Below are 21,480 nucleotides of genomic sequence, written 5' to 3'. Positions count from 1 at the left end.
AATGGCCCCAAGCCCACTTCCAGGGTCTATGTGGGCCCTTTCCCAATCCATCCTCTTGAGGGCACACATCCCATCAGTGTGTGTGTCCCTAGGCCTGAGTGCGGCCAAGGCACAGATGTCTGTGAGCGGGTGTGGGCAAAGCTTGGATGTGCTGGCCTGCGTGCATGGAAAGCCCTTTGCATGGTGTGTGGGAGGTAGGGGTGGCAAGACACCCGCCAGGGGCTTCTGTTTGTATTCCTACCCACGCCCTGGCTTTGTTAACTGTTTCCCTGGTTCCATACATACTCAGAGTTCAAGGGGTCAATCTCAATCACAAAAGTTTCTTATTTACCTAGGACATGCCTTCCTAGCCTGGGTATATTTGGTATAGATCTACCCAGTAGAGAAAATCTGACTTTTAAGTTATTTCCTGAAAGGAAGACAGACTAACACAGAGAATACTTGTTTTCACCCAGGGTCTTTAAGAACTGAAGAAAACTTTGAAAGCACATTAAGAATGATATATGTCATTTGCTAAATATGGGAGGATTCTTCTGAGTTAGCCAGTATTTCTGGACCCGGGACAATTGGGAATGATGTCACCTGATCACAGTAAACCTCTACCCTAAAATAACCATTATCACAGGGCACATCCAGGTGCCAAACACATGCATTATCATAACATGGGTGTAAGTTGGGCACTACAGTGTGAAATCAATTGGATAATACTACTTAAAAATGCATGTAGAATATCTTCCAAGTAGCCATGAAATAACACCTCATATGCTCTCCTATCATCCAACTACTCTCTACATTTTGAAATCCAAACAGAATCTAATGGGAGATGGCAGTGAGATGATCTTGGAAGGATTTCGCCAAAGTCTGATTGTCCACAGGAGAAATGAGATTGGTTATGGGCTATAGTGTGCTTATTTAAATGGTCACTTTCATATTCACTGTCATACGCTGGAAACTTAGTTTTATTAGGTCTCGAGATCCGATTTGAGATTTTTCCCTTACTGGTTATGACACTGGGGTCTAATTCCCATTTTTAAATCCTTCAGGGAAATGAAAATTCAGTTCTGATTTTCCTGATGAAAATAGTAAATATTTTCATGCAGTCTGCTTAGCCTTCCCTCACACCTGCTCCATCCCAACACATGTGAATTAATTTTTTTCTGCTATAGACTTAAGGGAAAAAATTCAACCTCTTTGGCAGACTAGCTAAGAATTTTCATTATACTTTATGCAGAACTTAATGTGCCTGCCAATCAACCAGAACTCAAATCAAGAATCCTTGGCTAATGGTCTTTGACAGTTTGATGTACTTTCTCTAGCTGTTATTTTCTTCCCCTTCCTCCTCATTCCATTTCAAATTCTGAATCTTCCTGCATTCCTGAAGGGTTCAGTTTCCATTTGTCTACTGATACATTTACAATCCAAACTCTGTCCTGCAGACAGAGTCTTTAACTTCCTTCATTGGATTGTGGTATCTGGCAACCACCGGCTGACATAAACTCACCCTCCGCCCACCCCAGCCCCCTTCCTCCATGAAGTACATGAGTGGCAGATACAAGACTATAACTGGGATTTCATTACAGACATACACACACACTTAGCCACCCACCCTTCCCAGTGACCCCAAATCACTAGGCCATCAGGTACTGAAGCTCCTTCCAGACTAGAGCTGAAGTCCTCCTTCATGGAACCTCCCCTGCTCCTAAAGTCCGGTCAGTTTCAGCCCCCACAAGAGAGAATATAGTTAAAAATGGAGGGGAGGGACTATCCTCCTACTAGATCTGAATGGCATTTTGGGAAAACAAGAAACAATAATGGGGGGTGAGTGGAGGTGGAAGAGGGTATAGGGGGAGAAATGGTAATGGGAAAAATCCAATAAAAAAGAAGCAATAATAAAAGGGGATTTGGTGGCATGTTCTTTGTTTTTCTTAAAAAAAACAATCATTTTCATTTTCTTGGTTTATCTGGTAGAAAATAGGTGCCGTAACCTTAGAGTGGCAATATTTGCAATACAGCCTTAATATAAAGAAATTCCATAGAAGCAGTCAAGTGTTTCCAACAAGTTCTAAGATGAAGTAGAAGGAACCTGCAATATCCAGATTCTGAGGGATTATTTATTTACATGTTTGGTTGGGGGGGGGGGGCTTATTTTGGTGGCAAATTGGTGGAGGAAAGTGCAGGAAATGGGGAGGCTTTGAGAGATGGAGAGATAAGCAAATCTCCTGTTTCCCTGGTGATGACATTGGCCTGCTGGAAAAGCAAGTCCCAAGAGAAGGGGTTTATCAAAATCCCAAACTAGCTTTACAGAAGCTAACAATTCTCACCCATCATTCATAGGAGCCGCATAAATATTTACCATTAATGCAATGGTGAAATCTCAATTATTCGTCCTGCTCCTTGTTTCTCCACCTCCAGACCAGCTCTTGGATATTGCAAGCCCCTTACCGGTAGCTTACACCTCTGAGACAACGCAAGAGACAGGGAGCAAGTAAAGCACGGGTTGTTTCCGGAGAAGCTGTGTACCAGAGACCACACCTACCACTTTCACAAATGTCATCTCAGTAAGCAGTGTTGGGACGAGAGTTTAACTGAGTAGGGGGAAAAAACAAAAAGATCTGTATGGCACATCAAAATTAATCCCAGATGAACTAAAGGTCTATGTGCAAAAAAATTTAAATGATCAATATACTTCAAGAAAAGAAAGGTGAATATTAGTCAAATATTGCATTGGAGAAATTTGGACTATTTTAATATACACAAGATGTAAAATACACCATAAAAACATGACCCCCCCAAACCCCCCCAAAATGAAGACCTAGCTAGGAAAAAAGCTATCCTAACAAAGAATTTATATTCTTCATTTAAAAAGCTATTGCAAATCGATTTTTTAAAGATATCAACAGGAGAAAAAAACATGTAAAGTACCAAAAGACAATTCACAAAAAGAAAATACAAATTGGCATAGGACAATTATTTGGCTTCTCTGTAGTGAAAGAATGCAAGTTAAAATGATGAGACACTGTATTTTGTTCACAAGAGGAGAAGAATGGACAAATTTCAGTATTAGTGGGAATATAAAAACAACAGGAAAGCACTCCAATGTATTCTTGCAGCCCCTATGCACAGCAATAGGAAAGATAACAGGACGGCTTAGACCAACATCATGCAGAATGGGATGCTGTGTCATCCAGAAGTTCTAGTTCTAGGTTATGCAACCTAAAGAAGTCATTGGACAGGTAGCAGAAGACATATGTAATGAGACAGTGACCACAGTGTGGTACACAATAATAAAAATAAATTAAAAAATTAAATTCACAGGGGTAGAAGATGAACTCAATTTGTTATGTTAACTCTATATAATGAAAATATTATATAGCCAAGAAAATTAATGCAGATGAGTACTTATTGACATGGAATGATGTTTCTAGTACAGTACATGAGAAAGTCATGCGTCAAACCTACTTTGTTAGGATATAGTAAATGTTAAGAGGGCTCCAATTTTACACTCAAATTCTAGGTCTGTTGCTCGCTTGCTGCCTAAACTTGAACCTCAGTGGCCTCCTCTGGAAAATGAAGTGATTCTAGTGTAAACACTTAGAGCAGTGCTTAGCCCATAGCAAGTACTCAGTAAGCGTTAGTGTGACTTTAAGGTGAAAGTGATCTGGATTGCTTTTATGTCTTCATGCACACACACACACACACATTTTTAACTTCAAATTATTTAATCACTAAATGTTAATAGTGGCAATTACCGAGTAGTAGGGGTAGAATGTTTTTCTTATGAATAAATAGGTAAACAATTTTATGCCTACTTAGTTCTGAGCATATCAGTTGTCAAGGTTTAAAACTAAGTTTTTTGGATTTTTAAAAAATTTTAGTATGAGTTTTACTGTCACAAAGATCAGGGATACAGTCTGTTCTATTTCCTCCCTATTCTCAGCATCAGAACTACGTATCCTACAGGCTATTCTAATACTAAGTTATTCTTTTCACATAAATTTTAAAATGACATTAACTATTAATGCTTTACTGAAAAAATTTCAGATCCCCAAGATAATTGTGTCAGAACATTGTCTGACAAGACTTTTGGCCGGTCTACATTTATAAAATGAAGAATTGAGCTGCATTATTTTTCCTTCCTAAATCTTCAGAAAAATGTAAGCATGTTGCTCTAAATTGCTCGCAGACATGGAGCTTACTCTCCTGCGCTGGAAGTCAAGTTGGGATCTCTTGTTTTTATACTTTGAAAATTAAAGATAAAATCTTATACTTGGTTTACATGTTTTTGTGGCTAACTTTTCTTATTTAAATGCAAATGTAAAATTGATACTTTTTATCCATCTGACCAGCGAAAATTGAAGTCAGATAATAATAAATGTTGGTGAATGTGCAGGAAAGTTGAAATTTTCATGCATTGCTGTTGGGAACAATAAAATAATACAAATGCTCTGGAGAGACGTTGGAATTATTTTTAGAATAAAAATATGCATCTAGTTTTGTATTATATGATACTATGGAATTGTTCAGTTTTCTTAGGTGTGATCATTGTTCTGTGATTATGTGAGAGAATGACCTTGTTATTAGGAGACCAATGATGGAATATTTAGGAGTGAGCTCTAAAACTTTAAAAGATTGTTTTAAAAAACAAACCTAAACACATATATATGTATGTAGGTGTGTATATACATATGCACATTCTATCTGCCTGTCTGTCTATCTGTCTGTCTGTCTATCTACTGAGAGCAAGAATGCCCGAGATTGAATATTTGTGTCCCCACCTCCCATTTTATATGCTGAAACCTAATCTAATCCCAGAGGTGACAGTGTTAGAAGGTGTAGCCTTTCAGAGGTGCTTAGGTTGGCAGGGTGAAGCTTAGGTCCTGAGCAGTGTCTTTACGAAGACTCCAGAGAGCTCAATTCCCCCTTCTGCCATGTGAGGGCGCAATGAAAAGACAGCCGTCTAAGACCTAGGAAGCAGCTCTCACCAGAAACAGAACTTTCTGACACCTTTATCTTGGACTTCCCAGCCTCCAAAACAGTGAGAAATAAATTTGTTGTTCATAAGCCACCAATTCTATGGTATTCTGATATAGCAGTCTGAACAGAGAGAGAGAGAAAAGGAGAGAGAGAAAGAGGGAGAGAGAGAGGAGAGGGGGAGGGAGAGGGAGAAAAGAGGGAGGGAAGGGGGAGGAAAAGAGAATATGGTGAAAGTCAATAATTGGAAAACCCAGGTAAATGAAAAGCAGTGCATTTTTATATGCTCTTTCAACTGTTCTGCAGTCTTGAAGATCTTCAAAACAAAAGAGTGGGAGGAACGGTGGCACCCCTTCGTGTGTGCAAGACAACCTGCGCCACCGCAAAGAACCATAGGAACTGAAACCTGCCCCAGTGGCCAATCAAATATATGTTTGTTGGATAAAAACATTTTACAGCAATGGAAAGGCGTGCACTGAACCTGCGGGACAGGTACATAGATGAATCTCATAAAGCAGTGCTGAATGAAAAATAAATAAATAAAAGTGGTTTGGCCAATGAGTCTTCCAACCTACTTATTTAAACGTCCATTTTTAAGCACACACAAAATATGTTGTATCCTGGTTGCATAGCTGTGACAGACATGGAGAATGTCTGTTGTGGAGAAAGAAGTCCCGGTAGATACAGGAAGGCGGATGCTAATGGGGTGGGGTAGGGGGACCCTGAGAGAAAAGGAGGGGCCATGACTGAGCTTACAGATAACACAGGGTGGGGCAAAAGTAGGTTTACAGTTGTTAATATGGACAGTAATACAATAATTAATAAATAATAATATGAGAACAAACTCTGTGTTTTACGTACTCACAACTGTAAGCCTACCCTTATCCCACCCTGTATTGATGAAAGCAATCTAATTCTGAGCAACACATGGGGGGAAGGTTTTTGTTTATTTTTTTTCAACTTAATGGAGTAAATGCTTTAGAAATGACTAAAATGAGTTCATCATGAAACGGAGTCATTCCAGGCCACCACCAAGGCATCACGCAGCATCTCCACTTGTGTGTCAGCAAATCCCAGGACACTGAGCCTCCCTCTTCTTTGCAGCTCAGGCCAGTTGCAACTGTGAGCTCTGAGCTCTCCCCCTTCTAACCAATCCCAGGCTTCCCAAATCAGAAGCTGTCTTGAAACCTGCCTTGTAAGTGACTAATACTCCACACACCTCCCACGGGTTCCTTTGCATGATGGTCATCAAGCAGGCTCTTGGAAAGCAATGACCCTCTCGCAGCCCTTCATTCTGATGTGGGCTGTGCCAATGTAGAAATAAACCAATGGGGTGGGGATGCCCCTCCACAGCAGCCCGCCCTGTGCCTGAGGGCAAGGAGGGGCAATACAGGAACATGCTGAACAAGTGAATGAATGAATACGTGAATGAAAAAGAGAGGAGGAAGGGGAGAGAAAGAGAAGGATGAGAGAGAGAAAAATAGAAAGAAAAAGAAGCAACAGACTTGGTCAGACTATGACGGATTAGCAGGGCCAGCCATATCTCCCAGATTTATTATACCCCAAAGCAATTCTGGCCCACTGGGAAAACAGTGCAAATCAAAAAATCAGCCCATTCAGAGAAGACCACCTTGTTCTTCCCAATGTTTTTATGTCCTAGGGCAACCACAGACATTGTGCTCAGCACTCTCGCTCCACAATTCCCCAAACAATACTTCATTACGAACAGGATACTGGTTAGCAGGGAATATGAATGGTCCATGTTAGGGAAAATGTTTTGGCAGGGGATGAAACCATCTTTTCAAAAAATAACAAAAATATAATGGAAAAATAAGAGTGGGTCCAGATAAATAGTACAAAGAAGTATGCTAAGTTTAAAACAGTTCCTCCTCCAGTGGAACAAGGGGAACTTCAGTGGTTACTAGCTGATTCTTTCATGGGAGAAAAGGGCACCAAAGAAGGGAAAGTGACCTTTAGGTTTCATCACTAAACTAACCATCCTTAATCAAGAATGTAGAGGCAAAAAAAAGAATTTCCTCCAAAAAAGCAGGGTATCATTTGCATGTTTTTACATTAACGATTTATAATATTTTTGAAAGGGAATCAGAAGGGACCTTAGGGATTATCTTACCCAACTCCCTCACTTTGCCAGTGAGCTTGGAAGGCTAAACGTCTTCCCTAAGGCCTCGCTGCAGTTCGGAACTTCAACCCGGGACTCTGGAGCCGAGTGTCAGGTTTTCCTCACGGTGCCACTTCATTCTTTCCTTCTCAATGCCCCCCACCCCCCAAATCTGCCTCGGTTTCCCAGTCTCTGCAGCTTTTTTTAGGAAACTAGTTTTTTAGAATTGTTGTTAAGAAAGTGAGGATATTTGAATATAGATTGGATATTCTATAATATGGATGTGTTAGTAACACTCTTAGGTGTGAGGTAGGGGGAAGACATAGAAGGGAGCCACCAAGCTAGAGTGAGAGATTTCGTCTAGGAAGCAGAAAGTAACATGAAAAAGGGAGGCTGCAACTCGATGGGACGGTGAAAAGGGAGTGGTCTGAATGACAGACCCGGGGCTGCTGGTGCATGCCAAAAGTCCCGTGTGCAGGAAAGCACCCATGAGCTATTAATTCTGCTGCATAATTTATAGCAAAGTATGCAATACTTCTTTCATGCCTAAGTCAACTGACATTTTCAACCATTCTTGATAGCATGACATAATTTTTTAATGGAAGATCAAATAACTTTGTTTATAATTTTTGCTTTATGTTTCAAAGCGAAATCCCAATTAAAGCACTCTGGTCTCCAGAATATTTACTCCGAAACGTTGGGCCCCACCCTCAGTGGGCCCGTTTCAGTAGCCTTTTCCCTGAGTCAGTCCTCCAGATCATGGGGTCTCTCATGAGCCCTGACTAGTTCACTCCAGCTCCGTCCAGAAGGAGATCCCAGTAACAGACTACTAGGCTCCTGGAAGTATACACGGGCACCTGCTAGCCAATGTCCGGCAACTTCAGAGTCTGCAGGAAACCCATCTGGCATTTGGGTTGTTCACATAAATGCAGTAACTCAGTGGCAAGGGATTAAAGTGTCAAACCTCTCACCGTGTACTACTGCCTAGCAAATGCAAACCCAGGGACTAAAGCCCACCGAGGAAGAGATTTATGGAGCTAGGAAACGCCGTCATCTCGGCAATGGAGCCTAACAAAGATCCCTTGTTCTCCTCAGAGCTCATACTATATATTATCGTTAGGAGGCAGGTTCTGAATCAGTTTCCTTAGGATGTGTTTCCATGGTGACAAGAGTGTGTGCCTTTAAACTCCAGGACGTATGAATGGAGTGTTCAGTAAACCAGGCAATTTCTGGGTATTTTCAAAGCCTAGGAGAAGACAGATAATGGCTGAAAGTCTTGCCAAATGTTGATTTGTCTCATTTCTAAGCCAGAGGAGGCAGAGGAGGCTGATGATGGAGAAATGTAAGAGAACCACATCCCAAACCAATACTGACCCAGATCAAGGATAAAACATGCCTGATTTTCAGAGGGGCTTATCTTGTCAAGTGAAATTACGTTGGCTTTGCCCAGAATGGCACTGACACTGTGATTGTCATGCATTCGGGCAGAACACAGCAATAGGAAAACCTGGTTTTTTAAAGAGATTTTTTTTCTATCGGTCCAATTGAAGTGGTACGTTCTAAATACCAAGGATGGTGAATCTCAAGTTCTCAAACGGTGATGATGAGCTCATGAATCTAATTAAGTAAACAATTTTTAAAGTCTATAATCCTTTCTTTTGTGAACTACCTCTAGGCAATTTTCTATGGAGACTTTGGGTCTGCCACAATACGTGTTCATTTGTTAGAGTTTATCTAAAATTGCCTTAAAGAAAGACCAGCCTTACTTTTACAGACGCTCTCGACCAAACTTGACATGAAGTTGTATGGCCGTGAGTTAGAAAGACTTGTCAGACATTGCAACTTTCACAAAACTCCGTCAAGCCCATTCTTCAACTCATCTGATCTATTTTAACTGTGAGATATAGATGTGAGCTTCTTCAACATCAGAAACCCTCACCAGGTAAAAATGCCTCAAAGCCCCCTTCCTCCATATTCGTGGTTCTCAATTCTGGCCGCGCCTCAGAATCATCGGAAGAGCTTAAGATAGAAGCTCCACCCTCAGGATGTTGAACCAGTTTGTCCAAGGCGGGGTCCAGGCAGGACAGGTTATAAAGTTCCTCTGATGATTGTACAGTGTGGCCCAGGTTAAGAGCCATCGGCATCCACAGGCGGTCGGGACGGTTAGAACTAATGAGCCCACTTTTTAAAGCCCTTATTATTACACAGGTTATACATGAACACATTTATCCTTATTTTAAAAGTTAAAGTACTGCAGTTAAAGCCTGCCTCAGACACCTCTCCTGCCTCTCACAACGCCAGTCCTCTCTCAGTGACAGGTGCTCTTCCAGACGTGTTTCCATGTTTTTACATATGAAAATACATGCACATTTCATTTTTCAAACTAATTTTTAACATGTCATACCACCAGGTTATTCTGCTGCTCTGTTTTCACTTAATAATACGCCTTGAGCTCTTTCGATGAAGTACTGCCCTGCCTCATTAGTTTTAACTGCTGCATAGAATGAGCACATCACAGTTGCTTTTAAAAGCCATCCCTCTAAATCTGCTGCGTGCAGTATGGTAGCCACTAGCTATTGGCAACTACTGAATAGTTCAGTGAGGCCGGCTTGAACAGAGTAGTGATATAAGTATAAAATTCACATCAGATTTTGACTACTTACTACTAGAAAGAAAGAATATAAAATATCTCAATAATTCTTTATATTGATTACATGTTAAAATGGTATGTTGGGTATACTGGATTAAATAAAATGCTACATTAAAATCAATTTCACCTATTTCTTTTTACTTTTATAATGTCATGAGTAGAAAATATATATTTTTATTGAATGGTGCATATTATGTTTCTATCGAATGGCTCTGTTGTAAATGACCGGCACTTAAGACATTTGTACTTCATTCGACATTACCAAAACAGCACCCTAGTGGACATTCTTACACATCAGTGGTTCTCAACAGGGGGCAACTTGGCACACTGCCCAGGGGACATTTGGCAATATCTGTGACATTTTTGGATGTCACAGCTTGGGGACGCTCCAGGCATCCAGTAGGCAGAGGCCAGGGATGCTGCTAAACATCCCTGCAATGCAGAGCACAGCACCCACACCGAAAAACAGTCTGGCCGCAAATATCAAAGTGCTGAGTTTGGGAAACCCATTTATGTATGAATGGTTATCCACGTGTGGGAGAGCGTTTCTCAAAGGTAGCTCGGAAGTCCTGGAGTTCCTGTGCTGCTGCCAGTGTTACAGATACCACCCAACTTCCCTCCAGACTCCTCTCTCATTACAGTAGAGAATATTCGAATTAATCATTAAAGAACAAACAAATAAATCCAGTCTGGAGAAGTTCAAGAGACCTCACAATGTAAGAACTAGTCTGAGTTCTTACAGTCAACAACAGGAGTGACAAGATAACTCTAAGCCCCAGAGTGTAAATAATATTTGGAGGTTTAATCTCTCCTTTTGAAAACTGTCTTCTCTGATCTCAGAACATAATCCATTTGGGGTTCTGACATAGTTAATTTTTAACTAACTAGACTAATTAACTAATATCTCTCTTTCCTTTTCAACTGTGGCCAAAATTTGAATCTTAGGAGAGGAGGTACAAGTCTCAAATACTGTGGTAATTTTAAAAAAATACAAAAAAACCTACTTGTGTTTATCTTACACCCAGGGCCCTACAGCACTCTGTGTTTTCCCAGCAAAGGCTGCCCTTGGGATGACCTTCATGTGCAGTAACTGATAAGTCGTGTGCCAGGGGCAGCTGCTCGTCCTAAAACACAGTATATGTTTATTATAGATGATCCTGTTACATGACTGAGCAAGGAGAAATATATTGCAGATCTAAATCTGTTATGCAAATCTGGAGGTAAAATTTATATGAAATGCATTGCTCCCATATTTGAATTTTTACCGAGTCTTTTTTTTTTAGGAAGCAAGATTATTTACCTTCTCCAACCTTCAGTTGTCATATTTACAAAAATGCAAATTGCAGCAAAAATTTCCCAGTTTTTTACATGACAAGTCAAATGTGAGGTGCTCTACAGCCATAAAGCTTTTTAGGAAAATTGTGACTCTTCTTCTTTTGTGAACTCCTAATAAAGAACTAATTTTAAATTCTTCCTGCAGTGATTTTGAGTCATGAATTCATTCTCAGCATGAGAGCATGCAAAACAAGGTAAATGCTAGAAACAATTACAATTCATTGTGACTGGTCACCATTTCCCCCCAGGTGTTTTAAAAATATGTTTTGTGGGCAGTTTCCTGAGTAAAGGTATTCAAATTATAGCCAACAAGAGCTGTGAGGACCTTCGCTATGTCTTGCTGTAAACTAATATTTATTGACTTTCATATATTGACCCTAAAAGATTCTAGATAATAAAAGAAAGAAGAGGGGAGAGGAGAAAAAGATGAGGAAGAAAAAGGAGAGGCTAAACTGTCAACTTCCTGATGAAAGGGAATTGTCTTTCCTGCTTATCACTCTATCCACAGCTCCTAGTATTGATACATGTCCTGGAACATCCAGCAACATTCAAATACTTGTTTAAAGAGTGTAAGATGGAGAAAAATAGTAACCCAGGTAACAAAGCACACAGAGGAGACCTGTATTCTTGATTCAGAGGTGCGAATGAGGACGTGGCAAAGTTGTGCATACTGGATAGGCCGGAGGAAGTGCACAGAGCCACTCCTTCCTGGGCTGTGGGAGATGGGGAAGGGATGGCAAAGTCTCTCAGAATCTGTCTTGTCCTGGGCCCGTGTGGCCTTTGCAGCGGGCTACAGAGCAAACCTAACCTGCTTCGGCTGGCCTAGCAGAAGTAGCAAAATGCAACTGAAGCATCCAAGTTACCCTTCAGAAGACCTTAATGGGTCCTGACCAGTGTGGTTCAATTGGCTGGGCAACATCCCACAAAGTAAAAGGCTGCTGGTTTGGTTCCTGGTATGAGAGGCAACTGATCTACTTGATAGCTTCAGGTGAAACTCCAAATCAAAGGAGTTTGCCAATGCTCGGGCAGGAAAAAACAACAATAAATCAACAGCTTATACTGGGTTGACCAAAATGTTCATTAGTGCTTAGTGGTCTTTAACTTCATTTGAAACAGTTTTTAGATTGTATTGTGGCAGCTGTCATATCAGTGTGCATTTTTAAAAACTTATCAAAATTGGTGAATTTTTGTACAGCCATTTTAATATTGAAGATGGAAAAAGATACACAACATTTTCAGCATATTATGCTTTATTATTTCAAGAAAGGTAAAAATGCAATGGAAACACACAAAAAAACATTTGTGCAGTTTATGAAGAAGGTGCTATGACTGATCGACATGTCTAAAGTTGTTTGCGAAGTTTCTTGGTACTACTGACATTTTGGCTAAATAATCCTTTGCTGTGGGGCTGTCTTATACATTGGAAAATATTTAGCAGCAGCCCTGGCCTCTGCCCACTAGAAGCCAATAGCAGGAGATAGCTGACATACTCAAAGTATCCAAATCAATAAAGTTAGTGGTGAAAATGAAAAATGTCATTTATTTTACAGAAAAAACTAAACAGACTTTTTGGCCAACCCAATATTTAAACAATACTTGATGAGAAACCCAAGTCCCATACCCTTAACCCTATCATTCTGTAAAACGGCTCTACTGCCCCAGGTGCATTTTAAATTTAATACTCAACCTAATGCATCTCTTTCTCCTCTTTTTTAATGAATGGAGTAGAAAAATAGTGTTCCTTCCCTGCAGAAGGTGGCTTGACCTTACTCTTGCTGTTAATACATGAAACATGCTCCAGGTGTGCCCTTTCCTTGATGCTGGCCCTGAAGCGGTAACCAACACGAGAGGCCAAGAGGATCATTGTCCTGTTGGCAGAGCAGCAGCACAGATGTCACTGGCACTTGGGCTTCTAAGATGGCACAGCTCAGAAAGGCAAACACATGTTAGCAGATGCAGCCTGGCGGGAAGGTGCTGGTGATTTGGCATCTCCTCTCCGATGATGGAGGGGTCAGAACTGCCCTGCCCAACAGGTTTCCTGGGCACCTGCTATATGACAGGTCCTGCAAAATGGCTGTGAACAAGATGGACATGGTCCCTGTTCCCCATGAGAGGGAGAGACACCTCCACAGGACACCACCTCAGAGTATAGAAGCGGGGGGTCAGTCCAGGGAGGGTTTAAGGCAGGAGGAATAAAGGGCCAAGGCTGCCTCTGGACTTTGGTTCCCACCTGCGTTCACTGGAATTGAAGGTCTCTGTCTGGCTCCAAAAGAAGCAAGACTGAAAGAAGAGATAACTTCTGGTGGGAAATACATGGTTTTCTTTATACATATCGCACAGGGAAAATATCTATTAATTCGAGGTCTGAGAATTTTACACCGATGAGCTTCTGTTTTGTTGCTATGGTTTGTTTGGGGGAAGCTGTTTCTCTTTCTTTAAGTTAAACAAATAAATAATATATGCCCTTAATTCTAAACCAATTTCCTCCCAATTTTTAACAGCTTTGTTGAGATATAATTCACGTATTGCCAAGTTTACCCATTTAATGTGTACAATTCAATGGTTTTCGGTGCATTTGCTGAGTTGTGCAATCATCACCATAATCTCATTTTAGAACACTTTTGTCATTCTCAGGAGGAACCTGGGACCGGTTAGCAGTTATTTCCCATCTGCACAACCCCAGCCCAGGCAGTGCTTAATCTGTTTCCTGTTTCTAGAGATTTGCCCAGTCAGATACATAACACGTGGTCTTTAGAGACTGGCTTCTCTCACTTAGTATAAGGCTCCTTGAAGTTCATCCAGGTTGTAGCACGTGTCAGTACTTCCTTCCTTTTTACTGCCAAATAATAATCTATTGTGTGGGTGCATCACATTTTGTTTATCATTCATCAGTTGGTAGAAATTTGCATTGTTTCCCCTTTTTGGCTATTATGAATAATATTGCTATAAACATTCATGCACAAGTGTTCTGTAGACATATGTTTCAATTCTCTTGGATAGATACCTAGAAGTAGAGTGGCTGAGTCATATGACAGCTCTGTGTTTAATCTTTTGTGGAACTGACAAAGTGCTTTGTAAAGTGACTGCAACATTTTACATTTCCACTAGCAGTACATGAGCCCTCAAATATTAATGTCTCTGAAGTAAGGGTACCATTTATAATCCATGCGCATATTTAATATAGTCATCTCCCCTTACACTCTTTAATAGCTGTCTGTTATTAAATGCACATGCACTTTAAACTAGTGGCAACTACAATAGAGTTATTTACTGAGCCCCAACTAAGTCCTTAGCATAGCTTACTTAATGCTGATTGACTTTGTGAGAGAGATATTACCTTAACATACAAATGAGGGAACTAAGGTTAAAAAATGTGTCATAATTACATAGCAACCACTGCACAGTTTTCTGCCAATGTCCACTTTTCTTCTATACTTTCATGCTGTTTTGCAAAGATCAACAAAGGGTAATATGTACCTTTTTATGAGTGCAATCTTAAAAAGTACTCTGGGGAGGACAGAGATGAATTTTGACAGAGGGACTCTTGGAAACTATCTTGGGATAAGTGGGATTTAAGGTGGGCCTTGGTCGGCAGGTGTGGGTAGAAGAACATCTTGTGTCAATGCTCTAAGGCGGTGCCTTCCCATACGGGCACGCATGGCTACTAAACACTGGACATGTGGCCAGTTCAAACGGGAAGTGTTACAACTACACACTGGATTTCAAAGACTTAGTTCAAGAAAAGAGAATGTAAAATAGCTCATTAATAATGTCTATATTGAATATATGTTGAAATGATAATATTTTAGATATAGTGGGTTAAATAAAGTGTATTCAAATTAAAGATCAAGAACAACCTCCTCAGCCTAACTCTCCAAACTCATAAAAGTGATGGATCACATGTAACACCCAGGTGACTGCCCTGCACATAAATGGATGAGAAATCGAATCACTTGCATAAAAGTGACAATAGAAAAACTGTGTCAACAGAGGAAAGGACAGAAGCTTGGAAAAGAGAAGTTGGTGAAAGAGTAAGGAGCCAATGCAGGACCTTGACAAGGAAGAGTGCAGGGAAATTGGGAGATGAGGCTGCCTGGTGAGTCAAGTGACATCAGTGTCAAGGAGGAGGGGGGACCAGAGGTGCCAAATGTCAAGCAGAAATGGGATAGACACAGATGAGATAGTGCTTTTGATTTGGTGACCAGGCTGTAACCCCAGGCCTCCAAGAGCAGTATCAGCGCAGTGGCTGGAACAGAAGAAAGCAAGGACTGGCAAACGTGGTCTTGTCCGATTATTTTAGAAGTCAGCAGGAGATAGGGGCTGTCAGCTGCTTGAAGAGGGAAGCAGGTCAAAGGAATTCCTTTTTATCAACAAGAGCCATTCAGAAGAAGTCAAGAGTGATTCTGAAGATCAAGGCAAGGAGAAGGGCCACTGAAGGAGCAGGGTTAGGGGATAATGATCATAGATGGAGCCTTTGAAGAGCTAAGTGGTGCTGACGTCCACCAGAGGTTCAGAGTGACCCTCGTTGAAGGCACAGAGCTATTTTGGAGTGGGGGGCACAGGTGGCTGCAGGTATATAAGAAGGTTTGGTCCTATTCATGAACAGTGTTGAGTGGCAGGGAGGGCCTGGCTGCCATCAGACGCCCATGAACACCATCTCAGAAGTGGCCCCAATACCCAGGTTACCCCGGGTTACCCAGTTCTGGGTGCAAAAAAGTTCCCATAAGAAGTTGAAGAAGTGAAGCCCTGCCAAGAATCTAGAATGGGTTTGGGGGAAAGTGAAACAAAACTAGAGACACAGACTGGGAGATGAGGCAGACACTGACCCAGAAAACAAAGCGCAGGGCAAAGGCCAGTCTATCCCACTTTCGCACCATAAACAGTTAACAGTCAAATGAGGAAAAAAATAAAAACAATTTGTCTACTCACATTTATACTCAACCGTGCAGTTATTTAAGTAAGTGGTAAGCACTAGGTCCATTTATGAGCGGGAAAAGTACATAGAAATATTCAAAGTAATATAACAACTATTTTCCTTCAACCCTTTTGCTTTTCAATTTCATTGTTCATTTATTTAATCTTTCTGGTATTCCTGTAATATGTCAGGTTCTGGAGGATAAGCATATGGAGGATGTGAAAAAGGAAGAAAATGTAGAATGCATATTTTATTTAACCTGAAACTAAACCTTAATCCTGAGAATTCAAATTAGGTGAGTTGGAGGCCTCTGCTTATAGACAAGCCAAGAAAACAGTCATTGGTGCTCTCCTTTGGAGCCTGGAGGAAGGGTGCCAAGGGACTGAGGAAAGTCAGGAGGGCTTGACTTCAGTGCTAGGTGTCACATCATGGGAGAGTCTGCTGCCACTTAGAGCAGGTTTCAACGGTGCAAATGTTGGTATTCCGGCAACCCAGGGAAGACCTGAAGCAGGGTGGGGGCTGGGACCAAAGACTTCGTGGGGAAGCCCTAGCAGTGTGCCCTGGCAAGCCCATGAAAACTATGTAGGTTAAGCAGAAAAGTCAGGTCATTTTGGAAACTACAGTCAGTCTTTACTGGCAGTGAGTGATATTTGGCCAGCAAGTGATAAGGATTTGGAAAAGGGGCAATAATAGTGACAACAGAATATTTCACAAGAAAAAAAAATCAGGGGTAAGAAACATCAAAACTAAAGGGAAGAAAGATTATAAAATGCGTCTGTGAAGGAATTTAGACTGGGAAATAATATCCAAAAAAATACAGACAAATGTTACATCTTTTTCCCTATCTTGGGTTAGTCTTCTCTTTCCACCATTCTTTCTTTTATAAAATGAAAACACCTTTATATCTTAGTTCTACAGACTATGTAACGAGACACTAATTCCAAATTCACCCCCAAAAAGATCCTAGAAGAACCAGCTTTGTTTCAATGTGCAATAAACTAATCTGTGATTGTGATCCACAGTTTTTGAAAATATTTATATCAAAATCACAATCTGTAATTAAAAAACTAAAATTAACTAGCTACAAATAAAAAATCAAATTAGTTTGAATGGGCCCAGGTAATGGAGTCTATCAAAAGAATCAAACATTTTAAAGCAGCGATTAGCCTAAAAGACATTCCATGCCTTGAAAAACCTGCTCTCTGTGTGTCTCCTGGGGACTTTGCACATTTTGAAATGAGGTTAGGCCAGATCCAATTAGAAAGGTGAACACAGGGATGTCTCTAAATGCTTCGAGGTCATAATTTAATCAGCTGTAGCAATAATTTGCTAAATATGCCACTGGTGGCTTCATGGAGATAATATTGCAGGTAGATAAGCACAGGTCTGTAGAACTGAACAATTAGGAATTACAGATATAAGCCATGAATAATAAGCCCAGCAGCACAGCACAGTTTGTGTGAAGTAAATACTTAAGTGATGTTATTCTAGCTAAAATTAGACTATAGGTTACTTTAATGTCCTGCTGAAATTACTTTTTCCAGATGTTGAACATTTCCAGAGAATAATCAAAGTTGGATTTTTCTGCACAAAGGATGTTGGGGTTGCAGGAGGGGGGAGCATTAATAGTGAAGATCTAGGTTCTAGCTTCCACTGGGATATAATTGACCTATGCTCAAGAGTTTGAAAACAGATAGACTGGGTTCCTTTCTCCGGGCATCTGCAGGCTCTGTAATAGTGAAGAAGGAATGAGGGAAGGCAAAGCATGAGCAGCAGAATGAGGAAGATCTTCCACCAAAATCTGTAGGAGCCCAGGCTGCCTGACATCCACTGAAGAACCATCACAGTTCAAAGACAGTCAGTGGCCCAAAACAACTAGACTTCTTGTACCATGTAAGCACCACCATTTGTTTATTTGCTTTTGTTTTTAACATGTCTGCTTCTCCGTGGTTGTCAGAAAGTTACTCCAAGGCTGGGGAAACTTTCGGGGCTGGCATGCTGCTAGCTCCACCTCAGCGAAGGAGGAAACCAGGGGAAGCACAGCACATGCGCAGCTGAGCAAAGAGCGAGCCTGCAGGATGCACAGGGGAGCAGCTGCCACTGAGTATACAGGGGGGCAGATGTAAAAACCAGTCTCAGCAACAGAAAGATTGAGCTTGTCCTTAAAAGTATTTCAGGTATGAAAAAAAGATAAGCTAAGGTTGATAGAAATAATGACTTTGGGTGCCTTACTTATGAATTAAAGAAGTCGTGTCTGATAATTTCATGTGAAATTACCTTCTCTAGAAGATAGTTCAAAATCTCCAATGTTAGCTGGAAACAAAAAGTAATGTTTGTGGACAAGTTGGTGGAAGGTTATTTCCCCCGAGTTAGCACAAATCTGAAAAGGTAGTTATATATGCTTTAGTAGTATAGCTAAGTATGATTAATGGAAGAAGAAAAATTATATAATCTGGAGTCCATATATTATATATACTGTTTCTCCCCCTAGTTTGAATAGGTAGGAGCATAAGGATGAATATACACACATTTTCTCCTCTTCCTTTAAAACGGGTGGGTACAACTGTAATTGAATAACAATAAAAACTTTAAAAAATGGGTGGGAACATAAGGATTGAAATCAGCTGATACTCTCAATAATATTCACTAATATTTGAGAGTCTTAGCAGTAGCATCACATCGGAAAAGCTCTGATATACTCTCAGTAGCTCATTTATTTACACTCAATTTCATGCAAGCAGGCAGCCCTCCTCCATGATGAAGCTATGCTATCTTCAGCATGTGGTCTATCCCCCCTTGAGGCAGTCAGCAAAGGAAGAGGAAAAGGGGGAGACACCTGAGCTCTTATCTGCATTGTCCCAGGAGGGGCTCTCTACTCAGAGTCACATGGCTCCAATATAACTGTAAGGGGGAGTAAAAACACAAAGCAGCATGGGAAACACTTGGTGAACACTAACTGATGTTCTCCTAACTTATTAAAGAAGAGTTGTCAGCCAGGGACATGCCCTATAGTGGGCAAAGTAAATGAGACTGCTAATGACACTTTTAACTAGAAGAGAGTTTGAAATTTCCAATGTTAGTTGGAGACAAAAGGTAATTCCGTGGCAAGTTGGTAAAAGGTTATGATTTCACACCTCATGTGAGCAGAAGGTTGCTTGCTGCTGGGGTCCCATTTGATTTCAAATAAGGCTAGAATGCAAGTTTCTCAACTTCAAGTCCAATGTCATAAAACTACACATTGCTTCTTTCTAGAATGTAGGATTCCTATTGAGATGTCAAAGTTGCCTAAACTTTCCACAAGAAAAAAATTAATTCTAGGTCTTACAGTACTGTTGATCAACCCTTGTAAATTATAACAACCTGAGATATTTTTCAAACTACTCATGTCTATGCCTCTTCTCAGGCCAATTGAGTTACAATGGCTAAGGACATATCCAAGCAATGATTTTATTTTTAAGCTACTCGGGTAATGAGAGGCAATTAAGTTTGAGAACCTATATTTTAGAAGAAACTCACCTTAACTAGAAATTACCACTGTCTATTGGTATTAAGGCTGGGATGCTTTAAGAAGGATTAGTGCTTGCGACACACCCCAGATATTCTGGTTTAATTGGTCAGGGTGGTGGGGGCTGGACTTTGGTATATTTACAGTTCTTCAGGGCAATTTCACATGTAGTTAATTTTGCAAGAACTGCCATTTTATGGCAACACAGTCATCTCTAATCCGCACCTCCCAAGGCCTTGTCAGACCAAAGGTGGGTGGTGGCCCAGCTAAAACTGGGGAGGGGGGAGCCGCACCAGGTGGTGCTCTCCGTGGTGCTGAAATGTCATCTAGGTGAATTTTTCTATTGGTGAGGCGGTGAGCATCTATTTTTAAAGTGATAAAACATAAATCTTCTGCTGCTGCATATTTTAAAATTGAGAGATATAAAACTTTACTAAACACATATCTATTGTTCTGTGGGGTTTTATTTCTATATCATGGTGTGTTAAGGAAGAGAGATTGAGGGGTATAGTGAGTGGGGAATGGGGACAAGAGAAAGATGTAGAAAGAATGTTTTGTTGTTTGTCCAGAGAGCAAGGCATAGATTAAAATAATTATGACTAATTATCTTTTAGAAGCAACATATTTTTATTCTTAGCTGATGATAGTGTCCTGAATATTTTTCAAGTTATCAGAATTTTAAAAAACATAATTAATTCCCATGTAAAGTTTGAAAGCATAAATATATATAGCTTTCAATTTTCTGCTTAAAGATGTGAACACGAAATAGTTTGAGAAAGAGCCCATTTTCACATATTAACATCTTATCCTACTAAATGATAAGCCATTGAAGGTTTCTAGTTGATATATTTGTGTAGCTTTATCAAAAATGAATTAACATGGTGTGATAACCCCCAAAATTAGATGGCCTAAGATTCATGTTTCCCACCTTGCTCTCTACATTCCTTACATTATTACCACAATCCAGTTGTCTAGTCAATAATTTCTTATATTTTCCATTATCTAAAAACCTACACTCATTCCCTTAAACTTTTATAGAAATGATATATGTTCCACGACTCCATCTAATAACAACTCAGGAACAAAAGGTTGGATGAACATTTTAAACCTCCCCCAATTTATGACTGTTCTCAGAAACAAAGACGATGTTTTCCGGAGTAAATGAAATTATTAAAATATGAACCTCATCTGCTAACCTACAAATGTCAAACATCTGAACCCTACTTATAATCTGATAGCTCAGAAACTTACTCCTGTTCCTTGCTGAACTCTAGCATTTTCCATACAGTAGTAGAATGGGCATGCACAGAAATATAATAAATCACACAGAAGTAGCCTTTGGAACAGTCATATTCCTAGCCCTCTGCAAGAAAGTGTAAATTAAGTACTTCAGGCTGGACACCAAAGCACTTACACATATTAATGCAGATCCATAGGTGTCTGAAGAGTTAATGGCGGTGGGTGGTGAGGGGCATCCTTCATCTTAAGTTAAAAGTCACTCAGGAACTCACTTTAGTTGTCACCTGGCTATATGGACTTGAACACCTGAATTTACTGCTTAGGGGACACGGAGGGCATCTGCCCCTACTTGTCTACATACTTCACACTTACAGGAAAAAATTCAGATAAATTCCTTTTTCCCCTAAATGGAAGTTCAGAGTTTTGCCAATTTGGTAGTATAACAATAAAATAGAGTATAGTTCTCAGACCTTGACCATAGCTTACTCTTTATTTACTCAGAAATTTAATTAGTGGGTCTGGTAGCCACAGCCATTTAGTGGGTTCAAGTCAACGTACTTTAAAAAATGCACAAGTCCACCCATCTTCCGATGGTGGGGTATCCCCCTCCAAGGTTGTTACCAGTTGGATAAGACTTCTCTTTGCCAAAGTGTTTTCCAGAGGCAGCTGGTTTACCATCAACACAATTGGAATCATTTTAGCACAACCTCCTTAAATCACTGATATTCCCCATCTATAACTTAAAC

General features: G+C 40.4%; 1 protein-coding gene across 2 annotated transcripts in view; it reads right to left on the bottom strand.

The window, feature by feature from the left end:
• The window catches only part of GNA14 (G protein subunit alpha 14), a 164,000-nt gene that overhangs the window by 90,687 nt on the left and 51,833 nt on the right, over positions 1 to 21,480 (bottom strand). The gene's annotated exons all lie outside the window — the stretch shown is intronic.

The sequence above is a fragment of the Desmodus rotundus genome, chromosome 1 (genome assembly GCF_022682495.2).
Source record: "Desmodus rotundus isolate HL8 chromosome 1, HLdesRot8A.1, whole genome shotgun sequence".
In the NCBI taxonomy this organism is placed as follows: Eukaryota; Metazoa; Chordata; class Mammalia; order Chiroptera; family Phyllostomidae; genus Desmodus; species Desmodus rotundus.
This window is presented reverse-complemented; position numbering and strand designations above follow the sequence as displayed.